Genomic DNA, 23,252 nt, shown 5'->3' with positions numbered 1-23,252 from the left:
TTCCCTAATTTTGGTTCTAATGGGAGCAACTAATATATATATACATAATATAATGAAATAAAAGTAGGGCCCAGGCATTTCTGCAGGGTACTATGCTTATGACCATACCCTTGATGTATAACGCCAGTACACCCAGCATTATACAGAGTATGTTCATTGCTCATCGACTGCTGTAGAACACCAGCATACCCAGTGTCTACGGCTGCAGCTCCGGCTCATAGCTTGGAAATAGATACAACGGTTCCCTCAAGGTCATAATTTCCCATATGGTAAGCATCATATCTATTCCCTGAGGCCAATAATGAAAATAATAAAAGAAATAAAGAATATGACAATGTATGATGTGCAATGTGTGAATCCCTCATTTTATTTATACACCTACTTGGTGCCCCTGGATTTCTAATGATAAAGTTCCCATTTAACTTGGTTTTGACCCAAATTTCTTCAAAATTAATTAAAATGGCATTTTTACAGAGTTAGGCAATGTTTCAACAGTCCCCAGCAGAGTCGCTAGCCTGTGGACCCCGATCCGAGAGAGGCAGGGGGACGACTCCCCAGATAGTCTCTAGATCATCCACGTGAAGGAGAGCTCCACCAAGGAACTCTCGAAAGAGTGCCCCTCACAGCATGAGTGGCGATGTAAAGTGAGATACCTCTCGATTTAGGGACTAGCCCGGATTCGAGGCGTACCTTAAACAAAGAAAGAGTCGACATCCAAGGAAGTAGGCCCTGGATCTCATGCTGTGCTCTGTCGCAACAAATAACCAGAGATACAAAAGGTCCGTGCCTGATGACGAATGAGGAAGGGGTTAGGCGCCCCCAATTCGCCCAAGTGCAAGCACCTGGTCTCTTATGCCATTTATTATTAACTTTGAAGAGTTTTGGACGAAAATCATGTGAAATGGGAACGAATATCCCCGAGATAACGTCTAGCTAATCATGCATGTCTCGGAGATGAATAAGAAGCACACACAAAAGAAATGAAAGACATGTCACCTAAGAATAGCTAGGTTATGAGTGTCATGCTTAATTGGTGTCTAAGTTCTGATGGCCAAACACATGCATGCTAAAGCTAAAGGTATAGGGTCTGTACATGAAAGTAAGAAAACACAGCAAAACATACAATATGACAAATCCTAGACTCTAATGCGATACTTGACTCGGACCAAGATGGCCATCCATCCTGGCTGCACTACGTATCCCGGCCTCGGGAAGAATCAGAGTCAACGTAGTACGGCGACCTATGCTAAACTACAATGCCTAACCCTCTAGGACCGCTATCTTAGACTCGATCAACTAACCCTGACTAGTTTTTAAAGCTTCTTGCGCCATTACTTAAGTTCAAGTGAATGGTAATTTTTAGGACTCCCTATATGCCCTAACTAATGCAAGCTTTGCCTTAAATTAATGCAGGTGGGCCCTACATCTTATGTGTGACTAGGCTGTGCATCCTAAGGAAAACCATGGATTAACTAATCGCGTTCTAGTCTAGCCATCGGCTCGACTATGTGTCTAACCGATCACGACTTGAGGCCTCCTAACTCTAGGGACACTCACACGACCGGACACACAAAGCAACAACCTATGCAGGACAGACTCCTAACTATAAGATACCCCAAACGTCTATGACAGACTCCTAACTCTATGGGAAGATATTTTGAAAATGGTTTGTAAGGTTATTTTTGAAGAATTTTTGTATTTTGGGAAGGTTTGAAAGGTTTTGAAGCTTATGGAAGTTTTTAAAGTTATGACTGAACTCGGGATGCCAGCTGCAAGCCCGAGCTGCCTACTTACCCCTCAGCTAGCGATTAAAATTCCAAGGGTGGTCCCGAGTACTTTACTCTTACGACAACTTAAGAGGAGGTAAAATTAGGTTCCTAACAAGTTTTAATCTTTTTGAAAACTCAAACCTAATTTTGCAGATTAAGAGATCAGAGATGAAAATTAAACACGACAAGTTAAATCCTAAGTGCAATGCAAATGTAGAGCAAGAGAAAAAGAGATTGCACCCGAGATTTAAAGTGGTTCGGTCCTCAAAACGCGAGGCCTACTCCACTCCACCAACCAAACCCGTTGATGGCTTCACTATATGATCTTCTTAACTTCGGCGAAGATCGGTGCCGATTACAATTCCAACCGCCTTTAACCTTGGTGGCGATCCTCACCACGGAGAGTGGGCTCCGCTTCTCCGAACACTCGCCCGAATACAATTCTTGAATAAGAAAGAAAGAAAAAAATCCCTCACAAGGGTTTATAAACTTTGTAGAAGATGTACAAATTTGAGCCTAATGATCCAAATCCTAATCTTAGAGGATGAGAGGCATAAACAAGCTTGAATCACTCTTAGGATGTTCCAATAGGTTTTTAGAGTGTTAGGATTGATAATTGGGAAGTTGGGAATACCCATATATATAGAAAAACCAAAATATGACCGTTTGGTGGCATAGTAGTAATTCTGGCAAAAACACCAACGGCTCTTTTTTCTTCCCGTTATAGTGTTCTCGGAGTTCCGAGAATTTATCTCGAAGTTCCAGGAATACAAACAGAAGTTGGAAAAATGCTACTGGACCATTTCTTGGAGCTCCGAGGAATCTCTTGGAGTTCCGAGCTCGAAGCTCCGAGAAGCCTATGTCAAGCAGATTTTCACTTCTTGTTTTTGGGCTTCCAACTCTACACCAAGTTGGGATTGTTATGAGGGTTCCAAGGTGTTGGAACACCACAAGGACAATCACTTAAACATTTAGGGTGTGTGTTTATTTACTTAATTTATGCCACTTAAACTTAAGCTAGGATTGGATCAATGCAAACTAAAAATGACTTAAACTAGTCTTCACTTGCAATGCTTCAAGTCTTCTAGCTTCTTGGATTTTTGATGTCTTTGGCCTTTCGAATGTGGTCCAATGAGAGCTTATTGGCCATAATCCAAGCAATCTTGTCTTAGCGCAATTATAATCTACAACTTAGTCATTCAAACACATTAGTGATATTAAATCACTTGTGTATTGGAATCATCAAAATAAGATGGGAATTCCAAGGTGGGAACCATTTGGCTTACAATCTCCCCCTTTTTGATGAAGACAAGCACAAGAGATTTTCCAATAAAAGCATGCATATATTTCCTTACACTAGATTTCTCTCCCCCTTTGGCATCAATAAAAAAGATTGGGGTAAAAGAAAAACAAATTGATGAAATTTACAATTTTAAGCTCCCCCTTTTTCAAGGAAAAAGACAAACATAAAACTCCCCCTATTTAGAGTTTTTATTCAACACAAGAGGGGATATTTAACAAACTATAAAAAAATATTCAATTTTAAGTGCTAGCCCCTAATCTAAACACATATGAAGATAATCATATCGGGGCTTTTGGAACCCAAGATTTCTTGGTTCCACCACAATCCCTAATCTTAGATGCACGTTGGAATTGGTAATGACCATTGATTCCACAATAATGGCATCTAACATGAGGGTTAGATAGACTAGTCCTATCATAAAATGCATGATTAGGTCTATGACTAGTCTTCTTCAAGATTATGTCTATAATTTTATCACCATTTAAGAATCCATGGAGACATAATCTTAACCTTTCATTTTCAATATGAAGATGGGTTATTTGATTTAGAAAATCATTAGTTTCATCTTCATAAGATTTGGAAGAGCTTGCCACATTTTGGAGTTTAGCAATTTGGCAAGTTTTCTCATCCAAACAACCCTTAAGGGTTTCAATCTCAAGTTTAAAATTTTTAATTTTTACTTTAGCTTGAGATATGGAAGAAGAAGATTAATTTTTCAAAAGATCAAGTTCATTTTCCATTTTTGAAATAGATTTTTTTAACTTTATTTTTTGAAATTTGAGAATGCAAGGTAATGCATAATTCATCATAAGATATGTTTCCACTATCACTACTTGATGAATTACAAGAGGGGTTAGAATTTACCTTTTCTTCATGCGTGAGTGCCATGAGGCAAAGATCATCCTTATTTGCTTCCCCTTCACTTGAGCTCTTTCCCGAGGTGCTAGAAGCATCCCAAGCGGCTACAAGACCCTTGTTCTTCTTGCAATCCTTCTTTCTCTTGTACTTTGAGGAAGATGACTTGAGAAGTGGACACTCGGGTCTCTTGTGTCCCGTCTTCTTGCAATTATAACACATTAATCCTCCTTCTACTTTATTTTCTTCTTTCTTCTTCTTTTTATCCTTTTTATGCTTCTTTCTCCATAAGCTTTTAAATTTTCTTAACGCTTCTTCCTCATCACTATCCGCTTCATATGAGGATGATGAGTCCGTCTTAGAGGCCTTTAGAGCTAGAGATCGACTTTCTTTTTCTTTCTCTTTTGGCTTCTTCTCTTCTTGACGACTAGTGAGGAACATCTCATGAGTGTTAAGAGATCCTACAAGCTCCTCCATAGTTGCGTCTTGAGATCCTTTGATTCTTGGATGGCGGTGACCTTTGGATCCCAATAAGGAGGAAGTGACCTAAGCAACTTACTCACAAGCTCATCAGTAGGATAAGATTTACCAAGATTAGCTAATTCATTTGAAATTTTAGAAAAACGGGTATACATTTCGAAAATACTTTCATTTTAACCCATTTTAAACATTTCATATTTGCTCTTTAACAAGTTTATTTTGGAATCCTTGACTTGTGATGTTCCCTCATGGGTAACGGCAAGTGTATCCCAAATAACCTTGGCGGAATCAAAAAGAGCTACTCTATTAAACTCCTCCGTAGATAAGGCACAAAACAAAGAGTTTATAGCTTTGTAATTTAAATTTGCATGCCTTTTCTCTACAGCATTCCATTCTTCAAATGGCTTGGAAGGCAAAATGTAACCATATTCTACAATATGCCAAAGCTCCACATCTATCGAAAGAAGATAGATGCGCATCCTTGTCTTCCAATGTCCATAGTTGGACCCATCAAAGAAAGGAGGTCTAGTTGTGGAATGGTCATCCAGAAGTCCGGTTCCATTTTTGTTTGCCATTTCACAATTAGAAAGTTGCCAAAGATCTTATGATCTTTCCCTTGTTAAAAATTAAAAAAAATTTACCAAAAATTTTAAGAAAAGAAAATCTTTTAAGAGCCTACGCTCTGATACCAAGTGAAATTGCAAGGGTGGTCCCGAGTACTTTACTCTTACGGCAACTTAAGAGGAGGTAAAATTAAGTTCCTAACAAGTTTTAATCTTTTTGAAAACTCAAACCTAATTTTGCAGATTAAGAGATCAGAGATGAAAATTAATCACGACAAGTTAAATCCTAAGTGCAATGCAAATGTAGAGCAAGAGAAAAAGAGAGAGTGCACCCGAGATTTAAAGTGGTTCGGTCCTCAAAACGCGAGGCCTACTCCACTCCACCAACCAAACCCGTTGATGGCTTCACTATATGATCTTCTTAACTTCGGCGAAGATCGGTGCCGATTACAATTCCAACCGCCTTTAACCCTGGTGGTGATCCTCACCACTTAGAGTGGGCTCCGCTTCTCCGAACACTCGCCCGAATACAATTTTCTTGAATAAGAAAGAAAGAAAAAAATCCCTCACAAGGGTTTACAAACTTTGTAGAAGATGTACAAATTTGAGCCTAAGGATCCAAATCCTAATCTTAGAGGATGAGAGGCATAAACAAGCTTGAATCACTCTTAGGATGTTCCAATAGGTTTTTAGAGTGTTAGGATTGATAATTGGGAAGTTGGGAATACCCATATATATAGAAAAACCAAAATATGACCGTTTGGTGGCATAGTGGTAATTCTGGCAAAAACACCAACGACTCTTTTTTCTTCCCGTTATAGTGTTCTCAGAGTTCCGAGAAATTCCTCGGAGTTCCGAGAATTTCTCTCGGAGTGCCGGGAATACAAACAGAAGTTGGAAAAATGCTACTGGACCATGTCTCAGAGCTCCGAGGAATCTCTCGGAGTTCCGAGCTCGGAGCTCCGAGAATTCTCTCGGAGTTCCGAGAAGCCTATGTCAAGCAAATTTTCACTTCTTGTTTTTGGGCTTCCAACTCTACACCAAGTTGGGATTGTTATGAGGGTTCCAAGGTGTTGGAACACCACAAGGACAATCACTTAAACATTTAGGGTGTGTGTTTATTTACTTAATTTATGCCACTTAAACTTAAGCTAGGATTGGATCAATACAAACTAAAAAAGACTTAAATTGATCTTCACTTGCAATGCTTCAAGTCTTCTAACTTCTTGGATTTCCGATGTCTTTGGCCTTCCGAATGTGGTCCAATGAGAGCTTCTTGGCCATAATCCAAGCAATCTTGTCATAGCGCAATTATAATCTACAACTTAGTCTTTCAAACACATTAGTGATATTAAATCACTTGTGTATTGGAATCATCAAAATAAGATGGGAATGCCAAGGTGGGAACCATTGGGCTTACAGGGATCAAGTCATCCGTAGTTCGGACTGGATTTTCCTAACTGCACTCTTAATGACTCAAGATTTTTGAGATTTTTGATGTTTTGAAGCGTTTTTGTTATTTTTGACACAAGAGGACATAATCTTATCATCATAAGGGTAGGACAGACTCATGATATCCCGCAAAGGTTGGACAACATCCTATGCTTTGCGGGGTAATTGGACAGAATCACGACTCTGCAAGGGTTGGACAGCATCCTATACCTTGCAAGAGCGGATAAAAATCACATGACTTGATGAGAGGATGGACAGAATCCTAACCCCTATGATGATAGGACAGACTCCTGAAAGATTGAGTCTCAAAGATGGAAGGACGGAATCCTAAACTCTATGAAGGTTGGACAGAATCCTATATTCTATAGAGGTAGGACAGACTGATGAATTTTAAAAGGGTAGGACAGACTCCTAAACTTTAAAAGGGTAGGACAGACTCCTAAACTCTAGTGTGGTAGGACAGACTCCTAAACTCTCTATGACAGACTCTAAAGAGGAAGAAATCCATTAACCTGCGAAAACTCTAAGGCAGGAAGGGAAGGGGGTGGCTCAAGAAGCATTCCGTCATAGCCTAAACCCTTTAGACGACCAAAATCAAAATCAAAACTCTGACTACATCGAATCAAGAGATCTAGGCACCAAACTGCACTGTTAGACGTACCCCATAGAAAACCAAAAGAAGGATCCAGGAAGGAACCAAATTAGGCATCAGGCTCTCTGACCCTGATGTTCACATAGATGTACGAGGGAACACAAGGATAAATTATAGCTTAAAACTGAACCTTCCATTATGTTCCAAAAAATCACTCAAACACATACATTGAAAAGACCGAATCAAGGTGAAACCAGGTCGAATGGGTGAATCCTAACTTTCTTCTACAAAGTTTAAGAAAACCAGGTTTAAATGAAGATTATAAGGCACCAAACATGAAGCCAAATGATGTGCCCAGATCCATGATTCCCTCATTCTTAAACATAACCTTTTTAACTCCCAAAAAAATCTCATCAGAGAATAACCTATTAAATCCATCAGCCAAGTTTCCAATACATCTAAAGATATATCTGACCCTTTTGAAGGGGCCATGGATTTCAAGAATATAACAACCATTGGATGACTTTCAATGCTTCTCTCTGCAACTTTCTGATTGAATTAGATGATATGGTCATTGCTTCTCCTTTATGCTCAGGTTGAGCGAAGGATATTGAGCATAAAATTCATGGAATGCCAAACAAAAGCTATAACCGGGATCCAAGCATGAGTGTATCGAAAGCCAAGAGATTGCCAAACCTAAACCTTGGATTTTCAAGACATGGAAATTAAAACATGAAGAAAGATTTAAAACTCAAGACCAAGGCTGCAACATGTAAAAGTAACATGATAATGGTGGTAACTAATACTTAGAGCCTTACAAATTTCCCAAGCAAATGAGCAGGAGACTTTCCACAACACTTATCATGATAATGGTTGCAACTGAGAGCTGGAGCATTACAGATTTCCAAAGCAGATGAAGAGAAGACTTACCATAATGCTCTAAAAAATGCATCCTAGTACACACTATGGAAAGACATCCATTCAAACATGTTCAGGTTTAATCAAAAGAGGAATGCTATACTTTTTTATTGAAATGAATCAAAAGAACACAGTCCATACCACGAGGCTACTTCAGCTTTGTCTCTTAAGAACAGACATTGAAATCAATGAAATCCACATTTGGTTTCTCTTCTATGAATCAAGGAACATAAATGCCCCAATGTACTAGCCGATGTAGGCAAATTACCAAATGTCTAAGCCAAGCCCAAGACCAAATATAGAATGAGAGATCTGAGAAGTAATCCGAAGTGATGAAAAATAAAGATGAAGAGAATGAAAAGGAAAAACAAGAGAATCCCACAATTCAAAGACTCCAAGTAAATAAAAAGTATGGTATGAAAGCAAAATTTGAACCGAGACCTATTGCCCAATGTAAAATAAAGGTAACCAGAGGCAGGGGAGATGATACCTGTTTTAAATGTGATGATTCAATCTACTCCTCTTCTCAGGCTGGTAGAATTCCTCCTTAGAAAAGGCAAATGTCACCGGAGGAGAAGGCGAGATCAGATCCGTGTGGAATGGGCTGAAGGGTGGTTTTTGCAGAGGTGATCGGAGAAGCTCGCCAACGGTCAAGATTTGGCCGGAGAAAATGGCATAGGCCTGGCGGAAAAATGGATGAAACCTCACCTACCTCTCTTTCCCTCTATTTCTGTGAGTCTCTCCTCTCCCTCCTCTTTTTTTCTCACGAAAACAGAGACCCTCTGGTTTTCTTTTTTTCCTTTTTTAGAATAAGATGGAAAAAGGGTTTGGAACTTTAAATAGTGGTGAGGTGGAGATGGTGGTAGATGGGAAGAAAATGGGTTTCCAGAAAAAGGAGTGGGAAGAAGATGAAGATGGTCGGAATGGATGGGATTTGATGTGGTTTTTTTTTTAAGTGGTTTTGCGTAGAGATGGGGGTTATGGAGGCTTGGTGGAAGAGGCTTGGTGGCTGAAAAGGGGTTTTGATGGTGGTGGTGGTGGAGTAGTCGTGCGAAGGCTGGCCGGAGAAGGTGGGGTGGGTAGGTTGCAGAGATGGGTTTTAATGGGGTTTTGATGGTGTAGGAGATGGAGGCGATGCTGAGAGAGGTTGTGGAGGTGGTGATGGAGGCTCGGCCGGATTCCGGAGACTTGCCGGAGAAGGAGGTGCGTGAAAAAGAGGGTTCAGATGGTGGCTGATTTGGGTGGGTTTGATGTGGGTTACGAAATGGGTTTTGGGTGGAGATGGGGTTCGAATGGTGGCTTAGGGAAGAAAATGGGTGGCTGTGGAGGAGATAGGGATGGTGATCGGAAGTTGCAGAGAGGATGGACGGCGGCTCCTTCTCCACCCCCTCTCTGTTTTCTCTCTCTCTCTCTCTCTCTATTTTCTCTCAAACGAAAATGAGCTCCCTTCCATTCGAGCCCTAATCGAAGCTTATAAAGGGAAAATGATAAACCCCCCCCTTTATACTTCCTGGACAGCCCCACAGTGATTTATGACTACTCTTTTTAATTTATAAAGGGGTGGTCCAGGTAGAAAACGGGGCGAAAATTTTCTTCTTTTCAGATGATCTTGACCCCTTGATTTGATCCAATGGCCAATAAAGCTTGCTTACACCTTAAGTAATATCATAATTACAACATCACCCTTCTAAAGATGGCAAATCACCATTTTACCAAACAAAATATCTTGCCTTTTATAAAAAAGAAGGAGGGTGATATCTACACAACCAAGCTTTGATAATTCACACCCTATCACAACCCAACTTTGATTATTGCGCACACTTTGCTTGTCTTATTCTACATTTTTCTCTCGATTGCCATGAAATTTTGCAGAGGTATCCCTGAGAACACTAACAATCTCCCGGGGAATTTGTACCCAGGAATACGCACAATAAGATGCTCAAAACTCAAGCCTTCTTCTCATTTTGGGCCCAGTCCTTCAGGAATTTTTGAGATTAATTTTGGGATATTTTGGGACTCGGAAATTAGGAATTTTATTTGATTTTTGGAGTTCTTATTCGATTTTGGGGGATTTAGGGTCCGGTCAAAATGGGGTGTCTACAAAAACAAATCAATTCAACCCTGGGAAAGAGCTGAAAAAATGTCCAACTTGGTCTTCCTACTCTAAAACTTCATCCCCTTTTGGAATGCTCTTGTTTATCTTCTTCTCATATGGTGTTCTTCTCCAAAAATCTAATAAACCTCTTCCATTCTTCTTCTATATTTGTGATATTTGAGATCTTTGGATCAATCAACGAAATTTTCTAGCAATTATAAGGGTGCATCAAAGCGTATACCTCGGATCTACGCACCCTAGAGACAAGGAGCGCGATCAACAATAGATTTTCTTCATCTTTGTAATATTAAATTTAGAAAAACATGTTTATAGTTTTTATTTTCGTATATGGTCTAAACAAATGGGGTTTTTTAGGAATAAACAATAATCTAAAGGTAATCTAAAGGTAATCCACATATTGGATAAAGAACATAAGGGTACACGAATAGAAGAACCAATAAACCAATAATCTAAAGGTAATCCACAGATTGGATAGAGAGGAATAAACAAAAAGATCATGGTAAGGTAAACTCATGGTTTATCACTGACTTTGAAGGATAGCGGTCATACTCAAAATATTTTAGGTAAAATCTGGCAGCATGACGGCCCTACAAAAGGAATTCCAAAGCTCAACATAAGGGTACACGAATAGAAGCACAGTAATGTAAGACTCTCAGGAAGGGGACTCTCAGCAAGGGAACTCTCACTCAAATAATGGTGGTAAAATAAGCACACAATCGGTAAACGGAATATGGTCATCGAAGAGAGATATGATCAAATAAACTGACTGTAGACATCCCATTTTGACCGAACCCTTTTATATCTGTAGACACCCCCATTTTGCTCCGCCTTAATCAACAAAGAAGTTAGTGTTTCGCTGTCAGTTTGTCAGTATTCTCCATTTCGGTGTCCGTCCCCTATGGTTTCTCGATCTTTTGGTTATTTCTGTCATGTTTTGCGTCGTCCTGATAATTGTTGAGAGGGGTTGTTTGCGAGAATCTGAGCAAGAGAGAACTTGGACCCGTCGGTGGACCTGCATTGAACATTTATTTAAATTTGGATCAACCTGGGGGCCCGCATGTTGTTTTAATGAAAAATGAGTTTCAAGCCGATTTTGATCCGATGTAAGGGGGCCCACCTTTTCTTTAAAGGTCATCCTATAAAGATAACTTATGAGAAGCAATTAATTTGAGAAGTATAAATGGACGGTTTTAGATCGTCTTTCAGCGAACAGAGGGCCCGCCATTTCTTGATGATTTTCGTGCATTTTCGGCCAAGTTGGAAAGTGGGGCCCGTAAAATATTCAATATGCAATCGCCCAGCGTTAGGGATGTATCCAAGTTGATGCGATTGGTCGAGGTTTAAAAGATCAAATTTCTTTAAGGAATATTTGTTCGGCCGAATAGTGAGGTCCACCCCTAATAAAAGGCTTGATTTTTAAATAATTATGGGCGCATAAATCCATTTAGAAGGTCTGTTCATGAAGGGAGTGATCATTTAGGAAGAAAAAATATTAAAGGATGGCCAAAATTCTTTCCAATGTGAAAAGATACGTTTGTATCTCTCAAAGTGGAAGCATGGGCAATATTAGAAACAGAGCAGACTTAAAAAAGAAAAAAAAGGAAAACCTCTTGGCAACTTTCCCTCAGAGGGAGATCGAGCAAAAAGGAAAGAGGGGGAGGATTAGATACGTTTGGAGGCCAGCTCTCTCTAGAGGCTCTCGGCTGGAGGGAGAGAAAAAAAAAAGAGAAAAAAAAGGAAGGGAGGAGCAGCAGCGTGAGAGGGTAGCTCGGTTTTTGGAAAAATAGAAAGAAAGATCTCTATCTCTCCCTCTCTGAAACGGCCGGCGATCTCTCCCTCTCTCAACAGCGAGCCATCTACCCCAACATCAACAGCGAGCCATCTATCCCAACGGCAGCCGATTCCCACTCTCTTCTCCCTCCCTCTGTTTTGCTCTCCATCTACATCCCTCTGTCCTCTCACTCACGGTCTCTCCACTCTCTCCCACCCTCGATCTCCCTCTCTCAGTTTCTCTGCATCTCTCGGTCCATCTCATGATCACCCTCTCATCTCCTTCACCTTCACAATACAGGTTTTAACAAAAAAATAAAAAAGAAAAAAACGTAAAAAAACAGAGTATAGCGTGCTCTGTTTTTTCGCATTTCTCTCTCTCTCTCTCCCTCTCTCTCTCTCTCTCTACTCCTCTCTCCCTCTCTCTTTCTCTCTCACTCTCCCTTGGCCCCTCTCTGTCGATCTCTCAAAACTCACTCTCCCTCTCTGTCGATCTCTTTCTCTCTGTCTCTTTCTCTCGGTCTCTCTCTCTCTCTCTCTCTCTCTCTCTCTCTCTCTCTCTTACTCTCTTACTCTCTCTCGGCCTCCCTCTCATCCACCTCATCCCCATCAGCAGTGGGAAGAACAACAAGCAAAATAAAAAATAAAAAAAACGAAGAAAGAAAGAAAGAGGACGGAGTGGATCGAGCTTCGGCAGGATTTTCGGACTCTGTGGCTCTCGGATTCGGCAAGGATCTTCACCGTAGGTAGGTACACTGTTCTCGGAATTTTTCAGAATTATTTGGTATATTTTCGGATTTTTGCATGATTTTTAAGCATTTAAATGAATTTAATTGAATATTAAATGTGTGTGCTTAAAATCATGATCTACATGGGTGTTTCAATTCTGTTTCGTCCCGAAATTTAATACAACGATCTATCTAAATAGAGTAAAATAACTATCGGATCGGATCGGACATTGGATCAACGGTTTTTTAGAATTTGAGTGAAGAGTGGTATTTTATTTAAAATATTGGCTGAGTAATTACGAAATTCGAAAAAATAGCCATCTCAGGATGATCTATTTTTTGGAATTTTAAATTTTTCTTGTGTTCATCACATCAGAACAAGGTTGGAGGACGTTTTTCGGAATCGTAATTTTCTCGAAAATCGTGTTTTAAAAATAGAAAACTCTTCAAAAATATCTTTTCGACGAAGAAAAATAAAATATATACTAAACGAATTTCAAAATTAATGAAATTTCGCAGGCAAATAATATAATGCTGATACATTCTACCATGAATTTTTGAGAAATTTTGGAATTGGTTTGGTATATTATTTTATGCTTTCTTTGAAAATTATCAGATTTTGGGAGAATTGTTACAGACATCAGATCACAGATAAAATTCCCAACATTTTTACAGTAGTCTTATATTCCATATTTCTCGTTGCTGTAAAATTTTCAAGTGATTTAGATCTTGTTTCATATGGGATGTATTGTTAATTCATAATCTTGTCTGAAAATTAAAAAATCCGAAACTGATAGTAAATGATTTCCACAATTCATGAAAATCTCACAGCATGCTATTTTTACTTATATCTTGTTACTGTAGAAATTTCATTGAATTTAGATTCCTATTTCTAGTAGTTTCTGTGTTATTTTTGCAATCTGATCAATTAATTGTTAAATCAAAATTAAATATGAGCTTAATGTAAAAATCTTCCAGTAAGCTACATCTCATCATATCTTGCTGCTGTAGAAGTTTCAACTCATTTCGAATTCGTTTGCAACAGTTTCACTTGTAAAATCACTCATATGTTTAAAATTGATAAAATTCATTGAAAATCCGAAATTAATTGAAAATCATCTGAAAATCTCTAAAGAACCTTAAATCTCTGTCACATATTAACTCCTTAATCCATTAAAACAGAAATTTTAGGATCTTTAGATTTCTCTGGAAAAATTGCCAGCGCATCCATAATCGTATCCCAATTGCACTCGATCTTTGACAATATGAATATTTAAGTTATAGCATGTTATTGGCTCTGAGGTTCACTGTCCACGGAAATCCTGAGATATGCCAGGCAATAAGATGCTATAACCTAAGTATTAAATTGCACAAGGAAAGAGCGCACGATTCCCTCCCTTAGATGCTATTCTGGGCTGAAAATTGGTGAACCCTAGAACCATTGGTAATCCTTAAATGTCCAGAAACTGAAAATCCTTGAAATCTGAAATTCATTAACTTCAAGAACTTGAATCGATTTGTCTCGAGTCTTTCGGAACCATTGGATTATGGTTTCCGATATAAGAACCATTAGTGCCCAACTTAGGAACACTTATGTCAGGTCGTGTCCTAGGTTTTAGGGAGTCCTAGGTTTTAGGGAGTCCTAGAGTTAGGAGTCCAGCCTCATCACGGACGCTTGCTATGGATAGCAACCGTCCCATAGGTCTAGTTACACTAGTCACCCAATGTGGACCCCGATCCGAGGACGATGTGGCGAGTGAGGGAACTGGGTCCCTAACACCCTCAGGATCATCCACGTGGAGAAGGAGAGCTCTACCAAGGAACTCTCGAAACGGATGCCACCCCCATAGCATAGCACGAGTGGCGATATAAAAAGAAAGAGATATGTCTTGATCCGGAACCGAGGTTCGAAACCGAGACATACCTAAAATAAACTCAGAGTCGCCATCCATGGATATGCCATGGAACCCTAAAATCAAATCCTCTGTGCAATGGATAACCAGAAATATATATGGGTTCGTGCCTGGTTACGAATGGGGAAGGTCTGAGAGCACCCCCGATTCGTCCGAGTGCAAGCACTTGGTCTCTTATGCCATTTATTATTAACTCCAAAGAAGTTTGGGTAAAAATCATGTGAAATAGGAACAATCCTCAGGAGTCGTCTACCTAAGCATGCATTTCCTGAGGATAAAAATAATAAACACATATAAAATAAAATGAAAGATGTGTCACCTAAGCATAGCTAGGTTATGAGTGACATGCCTAATGGGTGTCTAAGTTCTGATGTGCAAACACATGCAAGCTATAGCTAAAGGTATAGGATCAGTACAAGAAAGTAAGAAAACATATCAAATCATACAATAACTACACAACAAATCCTAAGACTCTAAATTATTAGCCCGAGTCTTCGGATGGTCTGGTATTCATCCAAAGAAGCCTACGTATCCTCGCCTCCGCAAGAATCAGAGCCACGTAGTTCTTCGCGCCTATTCTAAGCTAGGATGCCTAAGACACCTAGACCTCTATCCTAAACTCGATCTAAAAGACCGAACCGGTTATTAAGGTTTCTTGTACGATTATTTAAATTTCAGTGAATTGTAGATTTTAGGACACCCTATATGCCCTAACTAAATGCAGATTAGCCCTAAGCTAATGCAGGTGGTTCCTACAACCTATGTGTAACTAGGCTGTATTTCCTAAGGAAAACTAAGGGTGGACTAGCGTATCCTACTCTAGTCATCACTCGGCGATGTGGATCGCCGACTGACCGGACGGAGGCGCTCCTATAACTCTAGGACAGACCCCTAACTCTAAAACAAGCACACAACAAACAAACAATCAAACAACCTATCAAAAGAAAAATCCTAACTCTAAAACTCTATATCTAGGAGAAACTCCTAACTCTAGAGGAAGATCTTTTTGAAAACATGATTTTAAAGGTTGCTTATTCAAAAGATTTTAAAAAAAATGCTATTTACAAAAGTTTGGCTGGACTTGGGATATAAATCCCAAGCTGCACTACGTACCTCGGAAGAGGATCAAGCCAACGTAGTTCGAAACGAACTCTCAAACTACACTTCTAAAAGAAACACTCAACACTTTAGATTTTTTAAGGTTTTTTATGTTTTTCAAATGTTTTTGATATTTTTAAAGTTTTCAAATGTTTTTGAGTTTCAAATTTCTAATGTTTTTGGATTTTAAAGCTTTTCCAATTCTCTGAACCTTTAAATGTTTTCAATCTTAAAGGGAACACGCAAGTAATACCACAAACTAGGGCAAAGCCCTAAATCTAAAGGGGAAACCCCGAACAAGCAACTGGCGTCTCAAAGAGACGAACCAAAACAAGAAAGATAGCGCCCCAAGAACAGAGAAAACGATCTAAGATCTCAAGCAGGAAAGCTTCAATAAGACTGAGTTAGTCTCGAATGGAAAAACTCCTAACTAATAACACTAGGGAGGGAGTACAAATGAGTCAGAGACTCTCTAATAACACTACCAAGTCAAAGACTCGCTCTAAAAGAGGAGACCACTCTAACATGAGGCTAGGTAAGCCTCCTAAAGGGGAAACTCTCTATATGAGACAATGCTTGTCTCTGAGACACAAATGACGCAAACAAGGGCTCTGATGAGACTGGTCAAGTCTCCTATATACAAAGGAGGGGAGCTCTACTCAGACTGAGCAAGTCCCCTAAGGATGGGCTTGGGCTAGCGCCTTCATCGCCCTTGAGATATATGGGTACTATCTCAAGGATACATGGGAGAACCAATGACTGCATTTTGTGCACAACAGGGCTGATTCATGAGCCGAACCCATGCACCAATAAGGGCTGAAATATGGAGTAAACCTGCGTCGCTACTCCACTACCAATGTTAGCAATGAAGAGATAGACTGAACAGCAACTAGAATTATTTTTTTTTGAAAGCCACACAATTGCATAGCTCAAATTACTTCTACTACTCAATGCAAATGACAACAGATGACAGAGGAGAGATCAAAACCAAACATAGTGTATGCATTACTTAAAAATCTAAATTAAAAATCATGAAATTGATGCGAGAGCTACACTAGGTGATTGAATCTTAACTCTCAGTGATTTTGGATATTTGAATCAAAGATCGCAATTCATGGCCAAAATGCAGCTCTCAAAATGATATCAAAGATCACAATTCATGGCCAAAATACGCCCTCAAAACGATATTCGAATGCGCACATGAAGACTCACAAAATCAATGCAAAATTATAACACTGGACTGAACAATTTCATGGCGCCTAGCGGACAACTCATAAGCTCAACACTAAAATGCAATTACAACCAGTCAACAATGTCAGGGTATTATCTTCTCTTCTTAGGTCATTGAACCAATAGTATGTATGCATGCATTTGGAGATTATTTACAAGCAACAGGTACACTAGGTACCGAATGCTCTCATTTCAATTGATTCAACAGTAGGGGTCTCTATCAACATAACATGTGATTTGGGCATTAGATGGATCATTCCAAACAAGGGGGAATGAGAAGAAATTTCCAGAAATCAATTTTTCCTGAAACATTTAAAACTCTATGGGCAAGAATTTATTTTGAGTTACTAAAGAAAAATGAAGACCAGATCCATGCTATTTTCATAGGTTTTTTAGTACTAATTCCAAATATCAAATGAGTAATGGGACCTTACCTATGCTGAAGGAGACTAATTGCCGCAGTTGGGGACATTGATGGTTATGCTAGTGAAAATGGTATAGATGGAAGTTGCTGCCAGGCCTCTTCTCTTCTCAGGTCTTTCAATTTCTCGGACCCAAAGAAACTTTAATTACCTTCTCCTCTGTAGGCTTCCTTCTATACTCCTTTTAGCATTTTAGAACCCACTATGTTCATATATGATTCCCAACTGAATTGAGTTGTTTTGAGCTCCGACTGAACAAGAGTCCACTCGTACTCCTCTTCACAAACCCCCCAATGACAATTAACAGCCCTCCTTTTCTAATAATCTCAAGACCCACATCAAACTCCTTCTCCCTTTTACACCTTTTCCTTTCAAAATTCTAACTAATGGACCATTTATTCTTGCTTTTTAAACCCTCCTTTCTATCCAAATATGCTCAGATAATAATTTGCTTGGAAATTAAATGAACACTAAGTATATATCAGGGGTCAGAAATGGAAAATGAAGATGGAATAGGAAAATGAAATGGGTTTGGAAATGGTGGTGAATGGTTGGATTTAGTGAAGGTGGGGGGTGGTCGGAGATGAACATAGACCCAAAGCTTCAGATCTGGGAATGGAGGTAAGCAAGGTAGAAAATGAGGGTGAAAAATCCGACCAGAAATTGGCCGGAATCCGGTGAAGGCCTAATCGGAGAAAATAAAAGAGAGGCTAGGGTTTGATTTAGGGATTTCTCTTTCTCTTCCTTTCTTAGATCTCTCTTAGCAAAAACCCTAAAAAATGAGATCTCATTCTTTGATAAAAACCGTAATAGAAGAAAATCTGGATCTGCTAAAGGAAAAACAGAGGATTAGCCGGAATCTATGGCGGATCACAGGATTCCGGGCCGGAATTTATAGAGTTTGCCGGAATTTGGATCCAAACTTCAAAGAAAATAAACTTACAAGAACAGATCTAGTAAATAGGGACCAAAGGAGGAAGAAATCCCCAAAGGCAACGGAGATGGCGACGGCTTCAATAGAAAGGGGTTTAACAAATCTTGTTGAAGATAGATCTGCCGGAATCCGGCTCGATTCCGGTTGAGTCTCCCCGGAGAAGATGATTTGGGGTAAGGGTTTTGGGAATCCCTTCTCTCTCTTGCTCTCGCATGAAGAAACAGAAATAAGGGGAAAATGGTGGTTGTAGATGATTTAGGTGGAGATGGAGGTGGCGAAGTGGGTGTCGGCTGGAGTTGCAGAAATGGGTGGAGATGGTCGGAAAAAATGGAGAAAGAGCTAGAGTTTGGGTTTTTGGCTCTCTCTCTCTCTCTTTCTCTCACTCGCACTCTCTCTTTCTCTCTCAGCTGGAACGAAAATGAGAAACCCCCTTTTCTTCTCTCTGCAACTTTAAACAGAAAAATCGAATGGATTTGAGGAGGGTAATGGGGAAGACAATGGTGCAGATAGAGAAGAAGATGGGTTTGGGGGGGAATGAAGACGGGCAGTGGGTGGTGGCTAGCTGGGTTTAATGGTGTCCGGCTAGGTTCTGGTGGGGTTTGCCGGAGGTGGAGGTGGTAGGAGGTAGGGAGAAGAAGGTGATCGATGGTGGAGATGGTAGAGAAGTGGCTGCAAAGCCCTTTTCCCTCCCTCTTTCTCAGCTCTTTCCTCTGCTTTTCTCCTCCTCCCCTTTTGCAAAAATCCTTTTTTCTCTCCTCCTTTCCTAAAAAATGAGGCTCCTCCCTCTCTTTGAACGAAAAATGAGGCTCCCTTGAAACCCTAGTTCGCGGGCTACTTAAGAGAAAAAGAAAATGATATTTTTGCCCCTTTTATTCCCCAGACAGCCCACTCCAAGGCACTTCTCAATATTTTTTTTATATTAACATGGGTGGTCTAAGTAGAAAACAGGGCAAAAATTCACTCACCTTTACATGAGTCCTAACCCTCTGATCTGATCTAATGGCCACCAAAGATTGCTTGTGAAGGAAGCAATATAAAATTGCCAAGAGTGCCCTCTTTTACATGGGAAATGACGTATTTCACCCCCCTCCCCTTCTGAACTTGTACCACGACACTGCCTTAGCTCGTTTGCTAGGTGAACGTGCACGGATCTTGACAAAATTTGACAGGGACCTTGGCAGGACCCTAAGCTAGCCTAGGGTGCAAATTAGGGTTCTAATACACTGATTTGAAGGAGTTGAGCACAAAACATGGAGGTGCAGGGCACAGTCAAAATGGGATGTCTACACCCAATCTTTCCCTAGGACAAGCCTAGTAAACTAGGATGTAGGTTAACCTGCATTAGTCTAAGGAACAACTTGCATTTAGATAAGAATCATATAGCATCTTAGATGAAATCCTAGGATAATAAAATCCTCAACTTGAATTAAATAACTCCTCTTAAAACTGTTGAAACAGTCAAATCAGTCTAGATCGGTGTCTTAGTTGAGTTAGGCATAAGTAGCTTAGCTTAGGTGCACCGAACTACGTCGACTCTGATCCCAGTGAGGCTTGGGTACGTAGGCAGCTTGGATGTCTGATGGCATACCAACCGCGAGTCGTCTCCACAACAAATTGTGGGGTTTTGTATATTAATTTTCTTGTAAATTCTTAAATAAATCACTTAGGACTTTCCATGAAATTAGAATTTTAGGAGAACTTTCACTTAGATTGAATTCAAACAAATAAAGAAATCAAGATACACACTTAGGATTCACATTGAAATTAGATCATAAGATGCATGTCCCGTAGTTAGCACATTAACAGAGAGTTGAATGGGCCATTCAAAATAAATTTAAAAGAGTTAGCTTTTGGAATCGAAGACCGATTATCGGGCAGGAATGGTGCATGTGGTGGATAAATCCCCATACTTTCCATTCTTGTAACCAGGTAGCGAGTCTAGATTTCTGGTTGATTATGGGTCCTAGATCCCACATCTAGGTGGCGACTCTATCACTATCTTTTGTGTGGAATTCAGATTGCCTTAGTGATCCCAAGTTCACATAAAAGACGAATTAAAATCAATACTAAAAATGCACACGCCAATCGCGTGGGTATGAGAGACCAAGAGGGAGCGTGGCGGCTCGCGCCCTACCCCTCTCGAGGGATCGGGTCCCACAGTTTGGCGACTCTGCTGGAGACCACCTAACTTCATTAAAATTTCAAAAGATAATTCTTTTGAATTTAATTTAACTGGCTCATAAAAACTCTATCATTTCTATGCTTATTAGATTAGTTTGTATGCTTTATTTTCTCATCACATTTTACTCAAACTTAATCTAACAAAACCTGAAGGCATCATAGATTGTGCAAACTTATTGCACACACTTACATCACTTGCATCTAAACCCTTGCATCTCACGTGCACACACGTCTTATTTTAGGAACCCGGAGTGTTATCTAGCATGGTTGACTGGGATTTCATCACCTGGTGCCTCTGTGCTAGAGAAGCATTCCACCCTTAGCCTAGCACCTTATGGTGCGTAAACGGATCTCTTGTTCACGTACTGATACGCCGGACACTGGTACAGTATATCGAACATGGATTCGCGCTAAGGGAACTCTTGGCCTTACCCCTAGATTAACCCACACATGCATGTAGAATACGAACACATGTGCATCACGTGTGTGAGCCTAGTTTAGGATATCTTACCCATTTGTGTCTAGATTAGGCCGTGGTCCATCTTCCAATGGTCACGATCGGTCCTTAGATACACGAACAAAGTCATGAGTCGAGATTCTCTCTCCACTCCGATAGATTAGGATTAGGGTTGATGCCTTCAGGTAACACTGTTAAAATGTGCGAAGATTAAAAAACTTTCCCTTTGGGGTTAGGATATAAATCCCATCATTTCCAAAGATCTCATAGGATTAGTCATTCATGATCTATCCATTGAAAGCAATCTTATGCTATCTCATCCCATCTCTTGATCGTACGATTTTCAATCTTCTATTATGTGATTCGATCATGTATCCATACTTTCTTTTACTGGCAGGAACTTATCCCAATCTCGTGTCCATGTAATCCTGATCATTCTTTATCCCTTCTCTTGGCTTGCAGGCACCATGTCTACTCGTACAATTCTTGATTGGATCCGTGGTACATTAAGAGAATCTCACATCTATGCCATAAGTGAGCAAGAGAAAAATCTCTTCGGCTACGTGGCAACCGTTAAGCTCGATTGGGGATTACTTTATGCCGCATCAGAATGTTGGGATCCCGATCATCATGTCTTCCGTTTTGGCAACCAAGAAATGTTTCCCACCTTTGAAGAATGGTGTACCTTATTGGAATATCCTGTGGATGGCCCCCTGGTGAAGCCATCCTGTGTACCAGATTATTGTCCTTTGTTCCTTCGCTTGATGAATAATCCAGATGAATCCATGAACTCTTTCATGAAAGGCCAAGAAGTGTCTATGCAACAACTGATTGACATTTACCCTCCTATTGGACACATTGGTGCTGTTGATATTCAAAAAGCCCGTCGTCGTGCTCTGAGATTCTGCGCCTTTGCTCGGTTCCTCACTGTCCAGCCTTCTCGCTTCGCGTCAGCTGTTCTTCTGGACCTCTTTGATCAAATGGATCGTGGCGCCAATCCAATTCCTACTATGCTTGCAGAAACCTTCAATGGATTGGATGATATGGCTCGTCTTCGTGCCAGCTCAGGTCTAGGCTCTTATGGTCGCTCCTTCGTTGGTTCTTTCTCAGGATGTCCTGCTTTACTTCAGGTGTGGTTATGCCACAAGCTAAAAATCGCAGCTCCTGTGCATTTCGATCATACGTTATACACCTTCAGTAAATGGCGTCATGATGTTTCCTTTGATCATAAAAGCGATTTGGTTGAATGGTTAAATTCTCACCAACAAGATCAGATTTATTGGCAAATCCCTGGAATCCAAGAAGCCGTCTTCAACACTGGAGAAGCTAACTACATTCGCCTTCTGGGTCTCAAAAAGACTTCCTTTTATGTTCCTGCCAGGATCCTGCGTCAGTATGGAAGGGAGCAATCTATTGTGCCTCCCCTTCGTCATTTTTATCCGCCTGAGGATCTCAAGCCCAAGATTGTCAAAGCCGTTTCATCTGCTTGGGATGTCAGAATCATCAAACCTTTAAAAGAGTCAGCTGAGGAAGATTGTCGTCTGAAGAAGAAGTCTAAAAAGAATGCTTAGTTCCATGTTTAATCTTATCTGTTTATCTTTGAAAAAATGAACCCTGTACTCAAGCTTCAATGATTGATCAATAAAGTTCATCTTTCTCTCTCATCATCTTGGCCTATGCGTGCATCATTGTCTGCTTCTTTCTGATTTTAAAATATGTCTTTCAAATATTACAGGGCAGTAGACACCATAGCTAACCCCACTGCTCCTTGGGTTCGGGTCTCTTCACGATTGGAGAGGAATTCTGTCTCTCCACCACCCTCTTTGAGAACCCCAGCATCTCCTTCTTTCTCATCCTCACCAATGGCAGACAACCAAGATGGTCTTCCACCCGCTGCTATTACCGATACTCTTACCTTGATCCTCCAACAGCTTCAAGAACTTAAAGAAGAGAACCGAGTTATCAAGGCTCAGCATTCTGAAAAGTTGGGAGCGTCGTTGTCCAAGGATAAAGGGCCTATGCACCAAGCAGCTACTTCAGCAGCACCTGCCCAACCAGTGTTCATCAATTCCCTGATAAAGCCGAAGAAGACTTAGAAAAAGAGTAGTACAACGAGGATCGCAGTAGGCCTTCTCAGTTCATGGTTGATAAGTCTGTTATGGAGAAATTAGATACTCTTACCAGGAAAGTTCAAGACATTCAGTTTCAAGACCAGGGTGGTTTCAATCCCAGTGATCTTACTCTATTTCCCGAAATCCGCCTTCCTGCTAATTTTCAAATGCCCGATTTCGACAAATATGATGGTGTGGGTTTTCCAATCACACATTTGCAAATGTTCACCATCATGTGTCAGCCTCAAGGCTTATCTCCTGAGCAAATGACTCAATTGTTCCCAGTTTTCCTAACCAAGGTTGCTAGGAGATGGTTCATGGTCTTGGACAAGACTCGTTACAGGACATGGAAGGACATCG

The sequence above is a fragment of the Tasmannia lanceolata genome, unplaced genomic scaffold (assembly GCF_043159265.1).
Source record: "Tasmannia lanceolata isolate RefF3 unplaced genomic scaffold, GAP_Taslan_0.1 ptg000002l, whole genome shotgun sequence".
Lineage (NCBI taxonomy): Eukaryota > Viridiplantae > Streptophyta > Magnoliopsida > Canellales > Winteraceae > Tasmannia > Tasmannia lanceolata.
This window is presented reverse-complemented; position numbering follows the sequence as displayed.